Source organism: Budorcas taxicolor, chromosome 21 (genome assembly GCF_023091745.1).
Source record: "Budorcas taxicolor isolate Tak-1 chromosome 21, Takin1.1, whole genome shotgun sequence".
NCBI lineage: Eukaryota > Metazoa > Chordata > Mammalia > Artiodactyla > Bovidae > Budorcas > Budorcas taxicolor.
In genome coordinates, this window is record NC_068930.1 from 28,798,242 (window position 1) to 28,816,315 (window position 18,074).

General features: G+C 47.6%; 1 pseudogene; it reads right to left on the reverse strand.

Annotated features, from left to right (window-relative positions):
* LOC128066751 (elongation factor 2-like) overlaps positions 1-16,556 on the reverse strand; it is a 66,544-nt pseudogene extending 49,988 nt beyond the window's left edge.
* Between the last annotated feature and the right edge of the window lie 1,518 nt (positions 16,557-18,074).

The window sequence follows — 18,074 nt, forward strand, 5'->3', positions numbered from 1 at the left end:
ACCCTTGGCAACCCTGTGCAAGGCTCCCTCTGTCCATGGGATTCTCCAGGCAAGAATACTGGAGTGGATTGCCATGCCCTCCTCCAGGGGATCTTTCCAATTCGGGGACTGAACTGGCCTCTCTTGGGTCTCTAGCAATGGCAAGCAGGTTCTTTACCCCCAGTGCCACCAGGGAAGCCCGGGCCTCTCCATAGGGCTGCACAAAACATGGCAGCTTGTTTCATCAGAGCAAGTGAGCGACTGGAGGTGGGGGAAGTCACCATCCTTTTACCCTGATCTTGAGACATCCCACTGCTTCTGTTGATCCATTTCTCGGTATTTTGTCTGAAATTCTGACAGGTCTGAGATCCTACTTCTGAGTTAACGAGTTACCTTACCACAGTTATTTATATGAGTCTTTATGAGTGTGCACGTATACCTGGGTGGCATGTATTTATACCAGTATGCAAGTGTATATGTATGCATACAAACATACATGCTAGCCAACTGTATACACACCAGCCCGACATGAGATCTCTGGATCAAGCATCAGACTGTTTCATTGCCGAATAAACTTAGCCCTGGTTCCCCCCAGGGGGAGAGGGTAGAGGCATGTGTACCTGTGTGTGCAATGGGGTTTATGCATAAATTCCAGGTTATGAAACTCAGAGCTTAAATAGATGGCTGACACATCTGCTCCTGCTCTCCTCCTCAGTAGGAAAGATCCTGTATTTTCTTCTGGAATAGAAACAAAGCCTCTTTCGGAGGAAAGAAGCCTAGAATGTGAGTACATGGCCCTGATCGGCAGGGGACAACCTCTAGCCCCTACAAGGCAGTAGCCAACCTCTCCCTTCTAAGGCGTGTCAACCATTTGTGCTTGTTGCATGCTAAGTCGCTTCAGTCATGTCTAACTCTTTGCAACCTATGGACCTTAGCCCACCAGGCTTCTTTGTTCATGGGATTCGCCAGGCAAGAATACTGGAGTGGGTTGCCATGCTCTCTTACAGAGGCTCTTCTTGGCCCGGAGATGCAACCAGCATCTCTTAGGTCCCCTACATTGACAGGGAGGGTTCTTTACCACTAGCACCACCTGAAAAGTCCTGTTAACCCTTCAAACAGCCTTTAAGCAAAGTTGGCCACAATCTTTGCTCAAAGAACTTAAACTTTAAGCAAATCTGAAAAATGTCATGTCCATTTTATAAATTGAAAAGAATAGGATTAAAGGCCAGAAATTTGTCCCCAGTAGTAAAGATAAGCAGGGTGCACACAGTCTCTCTGCCTGGATATTAAACATTCACTCTATAGAATTTCATTAAATACATATAAACTTTTAAAGATTCTTTGACATCCCCCAATAGTTTGAGTTGGACAAATAGAAAATACAAAACTCAGTGTTTGGAATAGATGCCACAAAATCGTGAAGTGACTTTTCACCCATCCCTTTCCTGGGTCCTGAGTCATCTTGGCCTTTTTTTTTCTTGACTCCTCAGACTCGGGTTCTACCGTGTCTCAGCACTTGAGTGTCTTCCTCTGGATTCTTTTGTCTGTTCTGTCCTCTTGGGCACACCTCATGCTCTCCCTGCTGAATCACAGCGAAAGGTCTCTGGCTTTGACAGCTGTTTCTGTCCTCCATTATGCTACCATCCCACAGGAGTCTGGAATCTTCCTGATGCAAACCACTTCCCAGGATTTCCACCTCTCCCTCCCTGGAGAGTGTCCAGACAGTGTCTTATGAAGCACTTGGCTTTTGCTCCATTCTCTGAGTTGCTGAAACCATTTCCACACAAACGATCATTTTAGTCTACCTCTTAGCCTTGTTCAATAATCATGGATTTGAGAGACATTTGGGCTTCCTCGGTGGCTCAGATGATGAGGAATCTGCCTGCAATGCAGGAGACCTGGGTTCAACCCCTGGGTTGGGAAGATCCCGTGGAGAAGGGAATGGCAACCCATTCCATTGTTCTTGTCTGGAGAATCCTCTGGACAGAGGAGCCTGGCAGGCTACAGCTCGTGGGTGGCAAAGAGTTGGACACAACTGAGTGACTAACACGCATATAGACATTTATGTGACAAAACGTTTTTGTAGTATTATTCAAATGTCAAAAACTTCAAAATAATCAAAATGTTCCCAGTGGGATTCTGGTTAAGTTACTGGTGTTAGACCCATACAGTATGTTAGGGAGTTATCAAAAGTAACATTGTAGCAAAATAATTAGTGAAATGAAAAAATGTTTAAAAAAAGGTGTTTAAGAATGTTTAGAGGGAAAAGCAGGATTATTAATAGTAGTTACCTGTGGTGGTTTCAAGGCAGGTGCGCAAATTCTTTGATCTTTTTCTTTCAAGATACATAGCTGAACATGGGGTGCAATTAGTGACCCATCTGTAATCATGAGGACATGGCAGAGGTGGCTATCCATGAGCAGCTGCTAAAACTAGGATCTTTCTTCCAGATCGAAGGGCCAGCAACAAGCGATCACAGCAAACAGTTCCTCAGGACAGTGCGGTAACCGTCTTTTAGGGCACGCAGCCATGTCAAAGGGGTCCCTGTCCACGTAGGGCATTAGGCCCAGAGTCAAAAGCTAGCTCCCACAGCCTCCCTCTGAAGGCGCACAGGTCACTGGCACTGGAGAACTCGTTATTAACCAGACTTTCAAGGGCCATCCACCAAACCCGCCTGTTCTCATTGTCCCCCAGGCAATGACAGAGTCCATGGGGAACACGTCTCTGCAGACAGCATTGTCTGCAATCTTCACTTGAAGTGTGTCCTCAGCGACACGGTTCCTAACAGCCACATCTTGGTGGATGACTTCCCTGCTGGACAGATGGCTCATTCCTCAGGCAATCTGAACAGTCATGTGAACCAAGCCTTGTTGAGACACCGCCCGTGGATTATGGGCCTCTACTAATTGGCGCTGCCATGAAAACAATCTAAGATTCCCCCAGTTCATGTAAGCCAATATCCCCAAGGGCTTTTCTCCTTCTATACACACCCTGCTGACAGGAAGAAGATTTCTGTGATGAAGACCGCACAGCTTACAGCTCTCAGTGAGCATCACTGTCACCCGAATTTCAGAAGCTTGATCTTTATCCGTCTTTACAAATACTTTCTTTTCTTTATCTGGATCTTTTCCTTTTTTTCCTTTAGCCACAGACTTTATTGCTTGAATATTTGCAACTATTATTCTATACACTTTTAATTTCTTCCAAAACTCTATGCTCCATATTTGCTAGGTCACTTCACTCTCCGTTTTATTCTACATTTCCATCAAGCAGTGTTTCCCCGAATCACAATCTGCCTGGTTGTGTATTGTTGCTGTTCAGTTGCTAAGCTGTGTCTGTCTCTTTGTGATGCCATGGACTGTAGGCCACCAGGCTCCTCTGTCCCAGGCAAGAATTTCCCAGGCAAGAACACTGGAGTGGGTGCCATCCCTTCTCCATATTTGGATCTTTTTCATCTACTAAGATCCCATGGAAAATATGCTCAAAATACCTTATTGAAGTCCATCTTTTAGAATTATCCTCTCCCTGAATATTGCAATATCCTTCACCTGAGCGCTGGCCTCCGAAAGAGTGACACTTCTCAGGTCGTTCTTCTGTCTTCTACCCAGCTTGAGTGAAAATAAACACAAAACACCAAACTCTGTCGCTATGTCAGATACGATATCGTCAACACGGTTCAGAAGTGACAATGCAAAACAATTTTTTAAACAAAAGCATGTTCATTATGCAATCTGAGACAAAGTGCAATCAGGAGGGAGCCCGATTATACTTTAAAAGAAAATGCAGTCAGGAGTGAGTCTGGAATCAGAAGCAGCTTTGGTATTTGTTGGACTGTGATCCTCAGCCACTTTTGCCTAAACAGACAGAATGGATGGGTCTGGTGCCCTGTGTGCTGGGCTGCAGGCCCAATTTCTTCACACAGGTCAGATGAACTGGGCCCACCACCCCTGTGCTCAGTGGGCAAAGCTGAGTCGCTCTCTTGTCCTCATGGGGCTAGCGGGAGGGACTGACTGAAGACAAAGTGCCATGGGTTACACTGCGGAGGGGTGTGATGCAGGAGAAGGGTGCCGATTTTATTGATGGCAGCCCCATCCACTTCTTCTTCCATCTTCCTGGCTTCCTCCAATTCTCCTGGATTTAACACCAATTAACCTCAACTTCAACCCCTTACCTAGATTTCTCAAGAATTTCATCTGTGTATAAATAGGAGGAGGAAAAAAAAATAAAACAATGAACCTTTTCTGCTGTGCTCAAAGACTCAGCATAAAAATCCTGTTTTTAAAACAGAGTATAGCACCAGAACACTACACCTTATTCCCTTTCATTTCCTTTTATAATAGTTGAAAATAACACGAGGTGCTTTGACCGAAAGTCAAGCTTGTTCTAGACCTGTTCAGTTCAGTTTAGTCGCTCAGTCGTGTCCGACTCTTTGCGACCCCATGAATCGCAGCACGCCAGGCCTCCCTGTCCATCACCATCTCCCGGAGTTCACTCAAACTCACATCCATCGAGTCCGTGATGCCATCCAGCCATCTCATCCTCTGTCGTCCCCTTCTCCTCCTGCCCCCAATCCCTCCCAGCATCAGGGTCTTTTCCAATGAGTCAACTCTTCTCATGAGGTGGTCAAAATACTGGAGCTTCAGCTTTAGCATCATTCCTTCCAAAGAACACCCAGGGCTGATCTCCTTTAGAATGGACTAGTTGGATCTCCTTGCAGTCCAAGGGACTCTCAAGAGTCTTCTCCAACACCACAGTTCAAAAGCATCAGTTCTTCAAGGCTCAGCTTTCCTCAAGGTCCAATTCTCACATCCATACATGACTACTGGAAAAACCATAGCCTTGACTAGATGGACCTTTGTTGGCTAAGTAATGTCTCTGCTTTTGAATATGATGTCTACGTTGCTCATAAATTTTCTTCCAAGGAGTTAGCATCTTTTAATTTCATGTCTGCAGTCACCACTTGCAGTGATTTTGGAACCCCCCAAAATAAAGTCTGACACTGTTTCCACTGTTTCTCCATCTATGTGCCATGAAGTGATGGGACCAGATGCCACGATCTTAGCTTTCTGAATGTTGACCTTTAAGCCAACTTTTTCACTCTCCTCTTTCACTTTCATCAAGAGGCTTTCTAGTTCCTCTTCACTTTCTGCCATAAGGGTGGTGTCATCTGCATATCTGAGTTATTGATATTTCTCCCGGAAATCTTGATTCCAGCTTGTGCCTCTTCCAGCCCAGCGTTTCTCACGATGTACTCTGCATAGAAGGTAAATAAGCAGGGTGACGATACACAGCCTTGACGTACTCCTTTTCCTATTTGGAACCAGTCTGTTGTTCCATGTCCTGTTACTTCCTGACCTGCATATAGGTTTCTCAAGAGGCAGGTCAGGTGGTCTGGGATTCCCATCTCTTTCAGAATTTTCCACAGTTTATTGTGGTCCACACAGTCAAAGGCTTTGGCATAGTCAATGAAGCCGAAATAGATGGGTTTTTTTGGAACTCTCTTGCTTTTTCCATGATCCAGAGGATGTTGGCAATTTGATCTCTGGTTCCTCTGCCTTTTCTAAAGCCAGCTTGAACATCTGGAACTTCATGGTTCACATAGTGCTGAAGCCTGGCTTGGAGAATTTAAGCATTACTTTACTAGCGTGTGAGATGAGTGCAATTGTGCGGTAGTTTGAGTATTCTTTTCCTTGTCTTTCTTTGGGATTGGAATCAAACTAACCTATTCCAGTCCTGTGGCCACTGCTGAGTTTTCCAAATTTGCTGGCAAATTGAGTGCAGCACTTTCACAGCATTGTCTTTCAGGATTTGAGATAGCTCAACTGGAATTCCATCACCTCCGCTAGCTTTGTTCGTAGTGATGCTTTCTAAGGCCCACTTGACTTCACATTCCAGGATGTCTGGCTCTAGGTGAGTGATCACACCATCGTTTTTATCTTGGTCGTGAAGCTCTTTTTTGTACAGTTCTTCTGTGTATTGTTGCCACCTCTTCTTAATATCTTCTGCTTCTGTTAGGTCCATACCATTTCTGTCCTTTATTGAGCCCATCTTTGCATGAAATATTCCCTTGGTATCTTTAATTTTCTTGAAGAGACCTCTAGTGTTTCCCATTTTATTGCTTTCCTTTATTTATTTGCATGAATCACTGAGGAAGGCTTTCTTATCTCTCTTTGCTCTTCTTTGGAACTCTGCATTCAGATGCTTATATCTTTCCTTGCAGATGGTGATTGCAGACATGAAATGAAAAGATGCTTACTCCTTGGAAGGAAAGTTATGACCAACCTAGACAGCATATTCAAAAGCAGAGACATTGCTTTGTCAACAAAGTCTGTCTAGTCAAGGCTAAGATTTTTCTAGTAGTCATGTATGGATGTAAGAGTCAGACTATAAAAACAGCTGAGCAGAGAATTGATGCTTTTGAACTGTGGTGTTGGAAAAGACTCTTGAGAGTCCCCTGGACTGCAAGAGATTCAACCAGTCCATCCTAAAGGAAATCAGTCCTGGGTGTCCATTGGAAGGACTGATGTTGAAGCTGAAACTCCAATATTTTGGCCACATGATGATGAAGAGCTGACTGATTTGAACAGACCCTGATGTTGGGAAAGATTGAAGGCAGGAGGAGAAGAGGATGACAGAGGATGAGAAGGGGATGACAGAGGATGAGATGGTTAGGTGGCATCACCGACTCAATGCACATGAGTTTGGGTAAACCCCGGGAGTTAGTGATGGACAGGGAGGCCTGGTGTGCTAGGGTTCATGGGGTTGTAAAGAGTCAGACACGACTGAGCCACTGAACTGAACTGAATAGATGCACAGATGTAGAGGAAGGACTTGTGAACTCAGCTGGAGAAGAGGGGGGGACAAATTGAGAGAGTAGCATTGAAACATAGCCACTACCATATGCAAACTAGCTAGCTAGTGGGAAGTTGCTATATAACATAGGGAGCCCAGCAGGGAGCTCTGTGACGACCTAGAGGGTGGGATGGTGGGATGTTGGGAAGTGGGAGGCAGGCTCACCGAAGAGTGGATAATATACTTAGGGCTTACTTGTGTTGTTGTATGAGGAAAACCAACCAAGCATTGTAAAGCAGTTATTCTTCAATTAAAAATAAATAAATACAGTCTGAAAACTATCATTCAACACATATGCAATGTCATTAAACCTATATGGGATCATCTTCTCTTCCTAGTTGTTTTTCCACTATAAGTACTTATAAATGTCATTAAAGGTTTTGAAAATATGATTTTAATATCCACACAGTATTGCTTAATACATATACATAAATAATGAAATTTCAGTCTCGACATAGAAACATAATACCAAAAAAGTTTCCATTCTAAACTAAAGCTTGCATTTTAATTCAGCTTAATGAGAATTCCTCTGAAGATCTAAAATTCTTATGAAAAGTAAATTATGTGGAGTCCTTTTTGCTTTCATCTGTTATACCTTATTGTCATTTATTTCTAAGGACTCTTTGACTTTTGACATTTTGTATTTGACTGTAATTTTTGACTGAGAGAAAATCTTAAATTTAGATATTAAGAATGTCAAGAAGTAGTCTTGTAAGTGTGAATCGTTCAGTCATGTCCAGTTATTTGTGACCCATGGACTGTAGCCCACCAGGTCCTCTGTCCAGAGAATTTTCCAGGCAAGAATATTGGAGTGGGTAGCCATTCCTTTCTCGAGGGGATCTTCCTGACCTAGGGGTCAAACCTAGGTCTCCTGGGTTGCAGGCAGATTCTTTACCATATGAACCACCAGAGAACCCTGACTCTGCTGTACATGGATGTAAAAATCCTTAAAAGTATATTAGCAAACCAAATTGATGAATACATTAAAAGAATCATACACTGTGATCAAATGTAAGTTATTCTGTGCCTGCAAGCATGATTTATGATCTGCACATCAATCACTGTGATACACAATATAAGCAAAATTAAGAATAAAATCACATGATCTTCTCAATAATTGCAGAAAAAGCTTTCGACAAAGGCTAACATCAATTTTCATACAATCTCTCAGTACAGTGGCTATACATGGAACATACTAAAGGGTATATAAGACAAGCCCACTGCTAACATCCAACTCAGTGGTAAAGAGGTAAAAAGTGACAGTGAAGTCTGTCGGTTGTGCCCGACTCTTGCCGACCCCGTGGACTGTAGCCTACCAGGCTCCTCCGTCTATGGGATTTTCCAGGCAAGCGTACTGGAGTGGGTTCCCATTTCCTTCTCCAGGGGATCTTCCCAGCCCAGGGATCCAACCTGGGTCTCCCACACTGTAGGCAGATGCTTTACCATCTGAGCCACCAGAGGTTTTCCTGAAAGATCAGGAAAGAACAAGGATGTCCAATCTCACCTACCTTGCTCATCATAGCAGTGGAAGTGTCCTTCCCAGAGTAACTAGGCAAGAAAAGGAAATTAAAGGCATCCCCATCAGAACAGATGAAGTTGCACTGTCACTATTCGATTACAACAGGATTTATATGTAACCTTAAAAACTCCACCAAGTAACAACTATTAAAACTAATAAACTCGGCAACATAGCAAGATATGAACCATCAGAAAGAGAACAGAACAGTCCCATATACAAATGCATCCAAAAAAAACAAAAAAAAAAACCGAAAAACAAACCCTGAAATAAATTTAACTGAGGGGCAGAAATACCTGTACAGTCACGGGCTCCAAGACCTAGAGTCTGGGTTCAAATCCCAGCTCACCCACTGACCTGCAGAGTGACCCAGGGCAAATCACACAATGATCTGAGGCTCAACATATTCAACTGTAAAGTGAACACAAAACCAGTGTCTCCTCCCAGGGCTGTGAAACTCCAAGGAAATGCTTATTTAGGCCGAGGGGTTGGAGTGTCTCCAGGAGCCTCTCCTTGTATGAAACTCCTCTAGAACTGGGCTCTCCTGATCCTGTGGGCGAGGGTCAAGGGTAGAGCCTGGGAGCGGAACGGGACTGGACAAGGACGAGGACAAACAAATACTAGTTCTGTGTCAATGAGGGAAGCCACCTCCTTTCCAGATCTCAGAGTGGGGCCTGCACCGAGGGCCATGCACAATCAGAAGTGATAACTCCGAACCCCCCACAGCAGGGATGGAGCCTTCCTGGCAAGAACCTTCTCTCTGGTCCAGGCTCCAGTGTGATGTAGTGTTGCTCCCTGAGTTCTCCATGTCTCCACCAGGCAAAGAGCTCTTGGGAGCTGGAGGTCTATTAAACCACAGGGGCCTGAGGGTCAGAATGACACAAGGACGGATAACATTGAAAACTAGCTAAATTTTTAAAAAATGACAGAAGTACAGGCGAGGCAGGGGATGAGAAGCAGAAAGACTGACGACCTCTCAAGCTTTTAGCAGAAATATCTCCACACCAGCTCAGCAGAGCCTACAGGAGGAAAATATAATGGAAAAGCAGGCTATGGATATATCTCTACACTGCTGGACCCAGAGATCCAAGTCCCAATCCACCGACATCGTTCTGCATATCCAGACACCGAGAGGACGAAACACAGACCTTGCCTTAGGAGGTCTCAGCCAGACTTAATATTGGGGTTGCTGAGCATGGTCACATGGTCACTATGGACTCAGACCCTCCTCCATGCTCACATCCTCTGTTCTCACAGAAACATACACGGTTCACTACAGAGAACCCTCTGAGGGTACTTGTGTATACCAGAAAATGGCAATGATGAAATGCAAAGAAAAGACACAGAAAAGGAAACATGCCTCTGGGGAGCTCTACAAATTAGAAAAGATCTGAAGCGCTTGATACTTGGCATTTTTAAAAAAGCTTTTTAATATGCAAACCCAGAAAGGACATTTCCAGGAGAAAGGACAAAAGAATCATCCCATTGGGGCAATTTGGTATCCATATGGGAAACTAAGTTGGATCCCTACCTCACAAAACACCACCAAACCAATTAGAAACATACTAACAACCAAATAGATTTAAGGGACTAGATCTGATAGATAGAGTGCCTGATGAACTCTGGACTGAGGTTCGTGACATTGTACAGGAGACAGGGCTCAAGACCATCCCCGTGGAAAAGAAGTGCAAAAAAGCAAAATGGCTGTCTGGGGAGGACTTAGAAATAGCTGTGAAAAGAAGAGAAGTGAAAAGCAAAGGAGAAAAGGAAAGATATAAGCATCTGAATGCAGAGTTCCAAAGAATAGCAAAAAGAGATAAGAAAGTCTTCCTCAGTGATCAATGCAAAGAAATAGAGGAAAACAACAGAATGGGAAAGACTAGAGATCTCTTCAAAAAAATTAGAGACACCAAGGGAATATTTCATGCAAAGATGGGCTCGAAAAACGACAGAAATTGTATGGACCTAACAGAAGCAGAAGATATTAAGAAGAGGTGGCAGGAATACACAGAAGAAGTGTACAAAAAAGAGCTTCACGACCAAGATAATCACGATGGTGTGATCACTCACCTAGAGCCAAACATCCTGGAATGAAGTCAAGTGGGCCTTAGAAAGCATCATTATGAACAAAGCTAGTGGAGGCGATGGAATTCCAGTTGAGCTATCTCAAATCCTGAAAGACAATGCTGTGAAAGTGCTGCACTCAATTTGCCAGCAAATTTGGAAAACTCAGCAGTGGCCACAGGACTGGAAAAGGTTAGTTTTCATTCCAGTCCCAAAGAAAGGCAAGGAAAAGAATGCTCAAAGTACCACACAATTGCACTCATCTCACACACAACTTAAGCAATGCTCAAAATTCTCCAAACCAGGCTTCAGCACTACGTGAACCGTGAACTTTCAGATGTTCAAGTTGGTTTTAGAAAAGGCAGAGGAACCAGAGATCAAATTGCCAACATCTGCTGAATCTTCAAAAAAGAAGAGTTCCAAAATAACCCATCTATTTCTGCTTTATTGACTATGCCAAAGCCTTTGACTGTGTGGACCAGAATAAACCATGGAAAATTCTTCAAGAGATGAGAATCCCAGACCACCTGACCTGCCTCTTGAGAAACTTATATGCAGGTCAGGAAGCAACAGACTGGACAGGGACAACACACTGGTTCCAAATAGGAAAAGGAGAACGTCAAGGCTGTATATTGACACCCTGCTTATTTGACTTCTATGCAGAGTACATCATGAGAAACGCTGGGCTGGAAGAAGCACAAGCTGGAATCAAGATTGCTGGGAGAAATATCATAACCTCAGATATGCAGATGACACCACCCTTATGGCAGAAAGTGAAGAGGAACTAGAAAGCCTCTTGATGAAAGTGAAAGAGGAGAGTGAAAAAGTTGGCTTAAAGCTCAACATTCAGAAAACAAAGATCATGGCATCTTGTCCCATCACTTCATGGGAAATAGATGGGGAAACACTTTCAGACTTAATTTTTCGGGTTCCAAAATCACTGCAGATGTTGACTGCAGCCATGAAATTAAAAGACGCTTACTCCCTGGAAGAAAATTTATGAGCAACGTAGATATCATATTCAAAAGCAGAGACATTACTTAGCCAACAAAGGTCCGTCTAGTCAAGGCTATGGCTTTTCCAGTAGTCATGTATGGGTGAGAGAGTTGGACTGTAAAGAAAGCTGAGCACTGAAGAATTGATGCTTTTGAACTGTGGTGTTGGAGAAGACTCTTGAGAGTCCCTTGGACTGCAAGGAGATCCAACTAGTCCATTCCAAAGGAGATCAGCCCTGGGTGTTCTTTGGAAGGAATGATGCTAAAGCTGAAGCTCCAGTATTTTGGCCACCTCATGCAAAGAGTTGATTCTTTGGAAAAGACCCTTATAGTGGGAGGGATTGGGGGCAGGAGGAGAAGGGGACGACGGAGGATGAGATGGCTGGATGGCATCACTGACTAGATGGATGTGAGTTTGAGTGAACTCCGGGAGATGGTGATGGACAGGGAGGCCTGGCGTGCTGCAGTTCATGGGGTCGCAGAGTTGGACACGACTGAGCGACTGAACTGAAATGAACTGAAATGAACTGAACTGAATTGAACTGAAGAACCAACGACTGAAAGAAAAACTTTACAGAATTTTGAACAATTTTGGATGAAGGAATATCTTTTAAGTTCAGGTATTGTTAATTTACAATAATTAGTTTGTTTAAGGTGTATAGCAAAGTGATTCAGTGATTCAGCCTCTCAGGTGCTTCCTTGGACAAAATTCATTCCCTTTGGGAGGCCCGTGGGCCATGCCCTCAACTCAGAACAGCTAAGAATCCTGAATACGCAAAGCTGCATGTGGTGGTGCTTGTGGGGGTTTTTAGACCGAATAAATTATTCTAACATGATACAAGTACCAAGCCCAGAGGTCAAGAGAGGATCTCATAACCTATCTTCAAACAGAAGGCCCTGCTCCCTTGAATGTGGGTGCGTGAAACAGCGCTTCGGAAGGAAAGAGGTGTGTCATGAATATTTTGCCTGCAGAGGACAAAGTGGTGTGTAGAGAGAATGCGCAGGCACGTCCCAGGACACTGAGCACACGGACACAGTGACTGGACTCTCAGCCCTGCTCTTGGGCATCGCACTGTCTCCACCGCTGACACAGGGGGAGTAACTCACCCGTGTCCTGGAGAGTATGGTCACATGACCTGAACCTGGCCGATCGGTGTGTTCTATCCCTCCTGGCCACCGTGATTGGCTCAGGACTGGTGCGGTGACCAATCGGGGCCCAGGGCCGGGCCTCTCGCTGGAAGCAAGGGAAGAGGAGCTCGCCTTCTGCCAGAAGGGGTGGGGCTGGGTGAGGTCAGGCTCCAGCAGTGGGAGGGGCGTGAGGTCAGCCTGGGGCAGTTGGTGACCTTCCTGAGCCCATGAGGGCAGAGCTGCTGGCCTGAGAATGAGGCCGTTGCTGAGCCCAGGGGTTGAGAGCGCCGGTTCCTGCTGTGGTCCCGGAGCTCCACCTGAAACCGGAGGGAAGCGGTCTGCCTGTGAGTCCTCTCCTGCTTGCCTGTCAGCTTGTTTGAACCATGTTGGGTTTTCTGTCCAGCTGGCTAAGTGGAGACCCTGGAAATGCAGCTGTGTGGGTTTTGGCTGGCTTCAGGGAAGAAATGCCAGATGACACTTGGAGACGCCAGTTTAATCTGGATTCAGGTCGTATCTCTTGAAAATGAAGTGAAAGTCCCTCATTCGTGTATGATTCTTGCGACCCCATAGGCTATACAGTTCATGGAATTCTCCAGGCCAGAATACTGGAGTGGGTAGCCTTTCCCTTCTCCAGGGGATCTTCCCAGTCCAGGGATTGAACCCAGGTCTCCTGCATTGCAGGCAGATTCTTTACCAGCTGAGCCGCAAGAGAAGCCCATGACTACTGGAGTGGGTAGCCTGTCCCTTCTGCAGTGGATCAGGATTCCCAACCCAGGAATCAGACCTGGGACTCCTGCATGGCAAGAGGATTCTTTACCAGCTGAGCTATCAGGGAAGCCCAGTATCTCTCTCTTTTTTTCTTTTTTTTTTTTCCCACCATGTTGAGTTTATTATTCCAATGGCACTAATACAGCTGGAGGTGCTCAGTGACACTGTGCAGGCGGGGTTTCCTGCCTTCTAGCTTCTGTCCAAAGAGAACATCTACCCGCTTGTTTCTTGCCCCTTCTGGAGGAAAATCCACTAGGGGCCATTTACCCAAATAAACCTCTTAATGCGTTTATTTTTAACTTCTTGACATTAAGTTTCCCTCTCAACAAAAAAGTATTGGTTGTCCCATCCCCTCCCCCATTCCCACCGGCCAGATAAGTCCCTGCTCCGAGGGCACTTGTTGCCCCTAAAATCTGGAAAGAAATATCGAAAGAAACAGCATCAAGTGTTCATGTTGAGTGATGGCACGAAGTGGGCCCCAGAAACCTGTCAGGCAGAGCATTACTGGGTCTGGACAGCCTCGAGGTGTTGTGGAGAATGTGGGGGCTTGTTGCTGTGGTCACTTGTCCCTGGGCGCAGGGGCCGCGCCAAGTCCCACCCAGTGGCAGGCTAAGCAGAGGCCGCCTACAACTTGTCCAGGAAGTTGTCCAAGGCTGGGATCCCTTCCTTCAGGCCTTTGCGCTTGCGTGTCTCCGCCACCACCTGACTGGGGCGGCTGGTGTTGTCAAAGGGGTCACCGGGCAGGATCTGCCAGTGGTCGAACACACACTGGGGGAAGGCCTGGCCACCCGTGTTGGACCTCAGGTCAGCGGTGAAGCCAAAGGACTCATTGACAGGGAGGTAGGCCTTCACAACAAACATGGGAGTGCCGGCCACCTGGGTCTCCTCAAAGACGTGGTCCCGCTTTCTGTTCAGGACACCGTAGATACCACCAACCACTTGTTCCGGACACTGGATCTCCACAAGATAGATGGGCTCCATGAGCCGGGGCTGGGCAGTCAGCACACTGGCATACAGGCAGCGCCAAGCTGTGGGGATGATCTGGCCACCCCCACGGTGGATGGCATCAGCGTGCAAGCGTCACATCATGGACGTCAAAGCGCATGCCCCGCATATTCTCCTCGCACAGCGCCCCCTCCTTGGTGGCCCACTGGAAGCCAGCCACCACACTGTCCTTGATTTCGCTGAGGTACTGTACACCCTTGGTGATGTCCGTGAGGATGTTGGGGCCCGTGCCATCAGGGCCGAAGCACCAGATCTTACGGGCCTCAGCCACGTCCCACTCGTACTTCTCAGCCAGGTAGCGGGCCCGCTGCTTGAGCTCCTGGCGTGCGGACACCTCGCCCTTGTCGATGTCCTCAGCCCGGCCATCAGGGAAGGGCCGCGCCTTCATGTAAAGCCTATTGTGCTTGTTGGGGGACTTGGACAGGCAGAGCACGTTCGACTCCTCACTGACAGTCTCCCGGTACGAGACAACTGGGTCAGATTTCTTGATGGGGATGCAAGCAGGATCCTCCTCCAGGTCCTTGAGGCAGATCTCCAAGTGCAGCTCCCCAGCCCCCGCGATAATGTGCTCCCCGGACTCCTCGATGATGCACTGCACCATGGGGTCCGACTTGGCCAGCCGCTTCAGACCTTCCACCAGCTTGGGCAGGTCGGCCGGGTTCTTGGCCTCCACAGCGACCCTGACAACAGGGCTCACGCTGAACTTCATCACCCGTATGTTGTGGGCATGCTCGAAGGTGGTGATGGTGCCAGTCTTCACCAGGAACTGGTCCACGCCCACCAGACCCACAGTGTTGCCACAAGGCACATCCTCGATGGGCTCCACGTAACGGCCCATCATCAGGATTGTCCTCTGGATCGGCTTCAGGTACAGGTCCTCCTTCTTCCCAGGAGTATAGTTGGGTCCCATGATGCGGACCTTCAGGCCAGTAGACACCAGCCCTGAGAAGACCCGGCCGAAGGCATAGAACCGACCTTTGTCAGAGGTCGGCACCATTTTGGAAATGTCCATCATGAGAGGGCCTTTGGGATCACAGCTTTTAATGCCCATGGCTGCCTCATCGTCTGGGGGACCCTCATACAGGAGCTCACAGCGGTACTTCTGGGCTGTCACAGGGGAAGGCAGGTGGATGGTGATCATCTGCAGCAGGGCGTCCCCAGCAGGCAGCCAGCGGCGCATCACAGCCTTCAGAAGTGGTTTGCCCTCCTTGTCCTTATCTTCACTGTCCAACTTGATGTCCAGTTTTTCAATTAGTTTTGCCGTCTCCTCTTTCTTGAAGTTCATGATTGCATCAAACACCTTGAAGACTGGGTCCAGGATGAGCTGGCAGAACGTCCGTGGCAGCTTCTTGCCATCAGGGCTATTGGCTGACTTGCTGAACTTGCCAGTGGCTGGATCAAAGCACCGGTCTCCCCACAGCTTTTTCATCATGTCCTCCACCTTCTTGGCCCGCTCAGCAGGCCCTAGCTGTCCCTCGCCCTTGGCGGCAAACTTGGCCACATACATCTCTGCAAACTGCTTCAGGGTAAAGGCCCGACCATGGAGACCAGATCCAAAGCCAACAGTACCAAGGACGGGGTCAATCATGATGTTGCCCATGGGGCCGCTCTCGCCCTCACTGTAGGTAGAGATAATGACGTTGACATTCTCCACGATACGCTGGAAGGTTTGGTAGAGCTCCTCAGGCTCCAGCTGCAGCTCAAGCAGGGCCCGGTCCATCTTGTTCATCATCAGCACTGGCTTGATGTGCTCAGCGATGGCCTGGCGCAGCACCGTCTCTGTCTGCACACACACACCAGACACACAGTCCACCACCACCAAGGCACCGTCAGTGACACGGAGTGCGGCTGTCACCTCTGAGGAAAAGTCGACGTGCCCAGGGGAATCAATGAGGTTGATGAGGAAGCCAGAGCCATCCTTGCTCTGCTTGATGAAATTCAAGTCGTTCTCTGAAAGCTCGTAGAAAAGGGAGATGGCCGTTGACTTGATGGTGATGCAACGCTCCTGCTCGTCCTTCCGGGTGTCAGTGAAGCGGGTCTCCCCAGCCCGGGCAGAGGCGATGATACCCGCCTTACACACCAGGGAGTCTGTCAGAGTGGACTTGCCATGGTCCACGTGGGCGATGACAGACATGTTCCGGACGTTGGCCTTCTTGTCCATGATGGCCCGGATCTGGTCTACTGTGAAGTTCACCATGGTGGCGGATGGCGGTGGATTCTCTCAAGCAGATCCGAGCGAGCTGGGTCGCGCCGAGCAGCCCAGTATCTCTTAAGGCCAGCTATTCATTGATATCTCTTAAGGCCAGCTATTAATTGTAGGATTCCCCTAATTAGTCTTCACAGGATTAAGGTGGCAACCTGCTAAGGTAGCAATCGATGTCTTTTTTCTAGAGGACAAAACTGGGGCTCAGAGAAGCGGGTAACAGGTAACACAGCTACAGCAAGGAAGTGTGCACCTAGACAAACTCCCCAGATCCTGCTGTTAGAACCCAGGGAAGCCATATGGTGTGGCTTGTCCATGTGACAGGGGCTAAGGCACCCAGCCCACACTGGATACTGTGGGGACCTGACTTGGTAACTGCCGTCTGGAAGCTCTGAGACTCACAAAAGCAATTTGCACTGAAGAGAGGAAGGACACCTCCCTTCATCCGCCCCACCACACCCTCCGGGTTCTCCCATACCCTGCCCCCTTTCTCTTGCTTTGTGAGGGAATAAGAGTCACACTCATGTGACCACATTGGCTGTCCACTGTTCACGAGCTACCAAGTGGAGCTGCTACAGGAGAGGCCATGAGCCTTTGCCCCTGAGTACCTCTCTTGCCTTTGCACCGTGGGAGCCCTCCTCCACACCTGCACACCAGAGGCCTTTTCTGAGACACATAGGGACCCTCCCTCAGTTTGCAACAGGTTGCCTCCATCGCTGTCCTTTCAATGCCTCCCTTGAAACTCAGCGCATGAGCTCCTTTGTCTGCATCGCGGCCCACCTGGCTGCCACGGGAGGGACAGAGCTGACAATGAATCCAAAGCTCGAATCTCACAGCCAGGAATCTGTGTATAAAGGACCTGATCATTCACGCTGTAGAGGCTGTAGTAGGTTGCAGGGATCCGTAACCAGGGCTTAGGCTAAAGTGACTCCACAGCTGTTTTAATGCCTGGGGAGGGTTCTGGCTATAGTGTGGGTGGGGTGAGTCTCCTGAGGTTCTGAAGGCCCCCTAGTGCAGGTTCATGGTGCAGAGAGAAGAGAAGGTGGAGTCCTTCCCTGGAGGTGGTCACAGCTCATGGATGAGCCAGACAGGCAGGCAGGGCTCGATAGCACCTGAGCTGCCTTCATGAGTGAATGGTGTGGGGGCAGAGGAAGAGAATCAGGTCTGCTCCCTTATGTGGTGCCCAGGGCAGGTTGTCACCAGACTAAACACTTACTATGGTGATGACCATCACTGCCGTCTGCAGAGGGTTTACATTGGTGTGTGTCTACATCTGAGCAGTCAGGCCGTTGCTAAACCACACTGGCCATGGGCATTGCCTCTCCTTAGAACTTGATATGTTTCGTCTCTTCCTTACTGGACATTCGTTGCCAAGAGGGTTTTGGGGCCACACGGATGTTGGCTTTTTCTCTAGCTTTGTCTCATGAGGGATGAGTTTCTGGTTGTTGGTGTGGTTTGTTTTTCCAGCTCCCTTGCTTGGCTTATTTTGTGACTTTGTTTCTGCCAGAGGAAGGGCTTAGGATCTGGCTTCTGGCTGAGATGTGACACTTACCACAGCAATGCC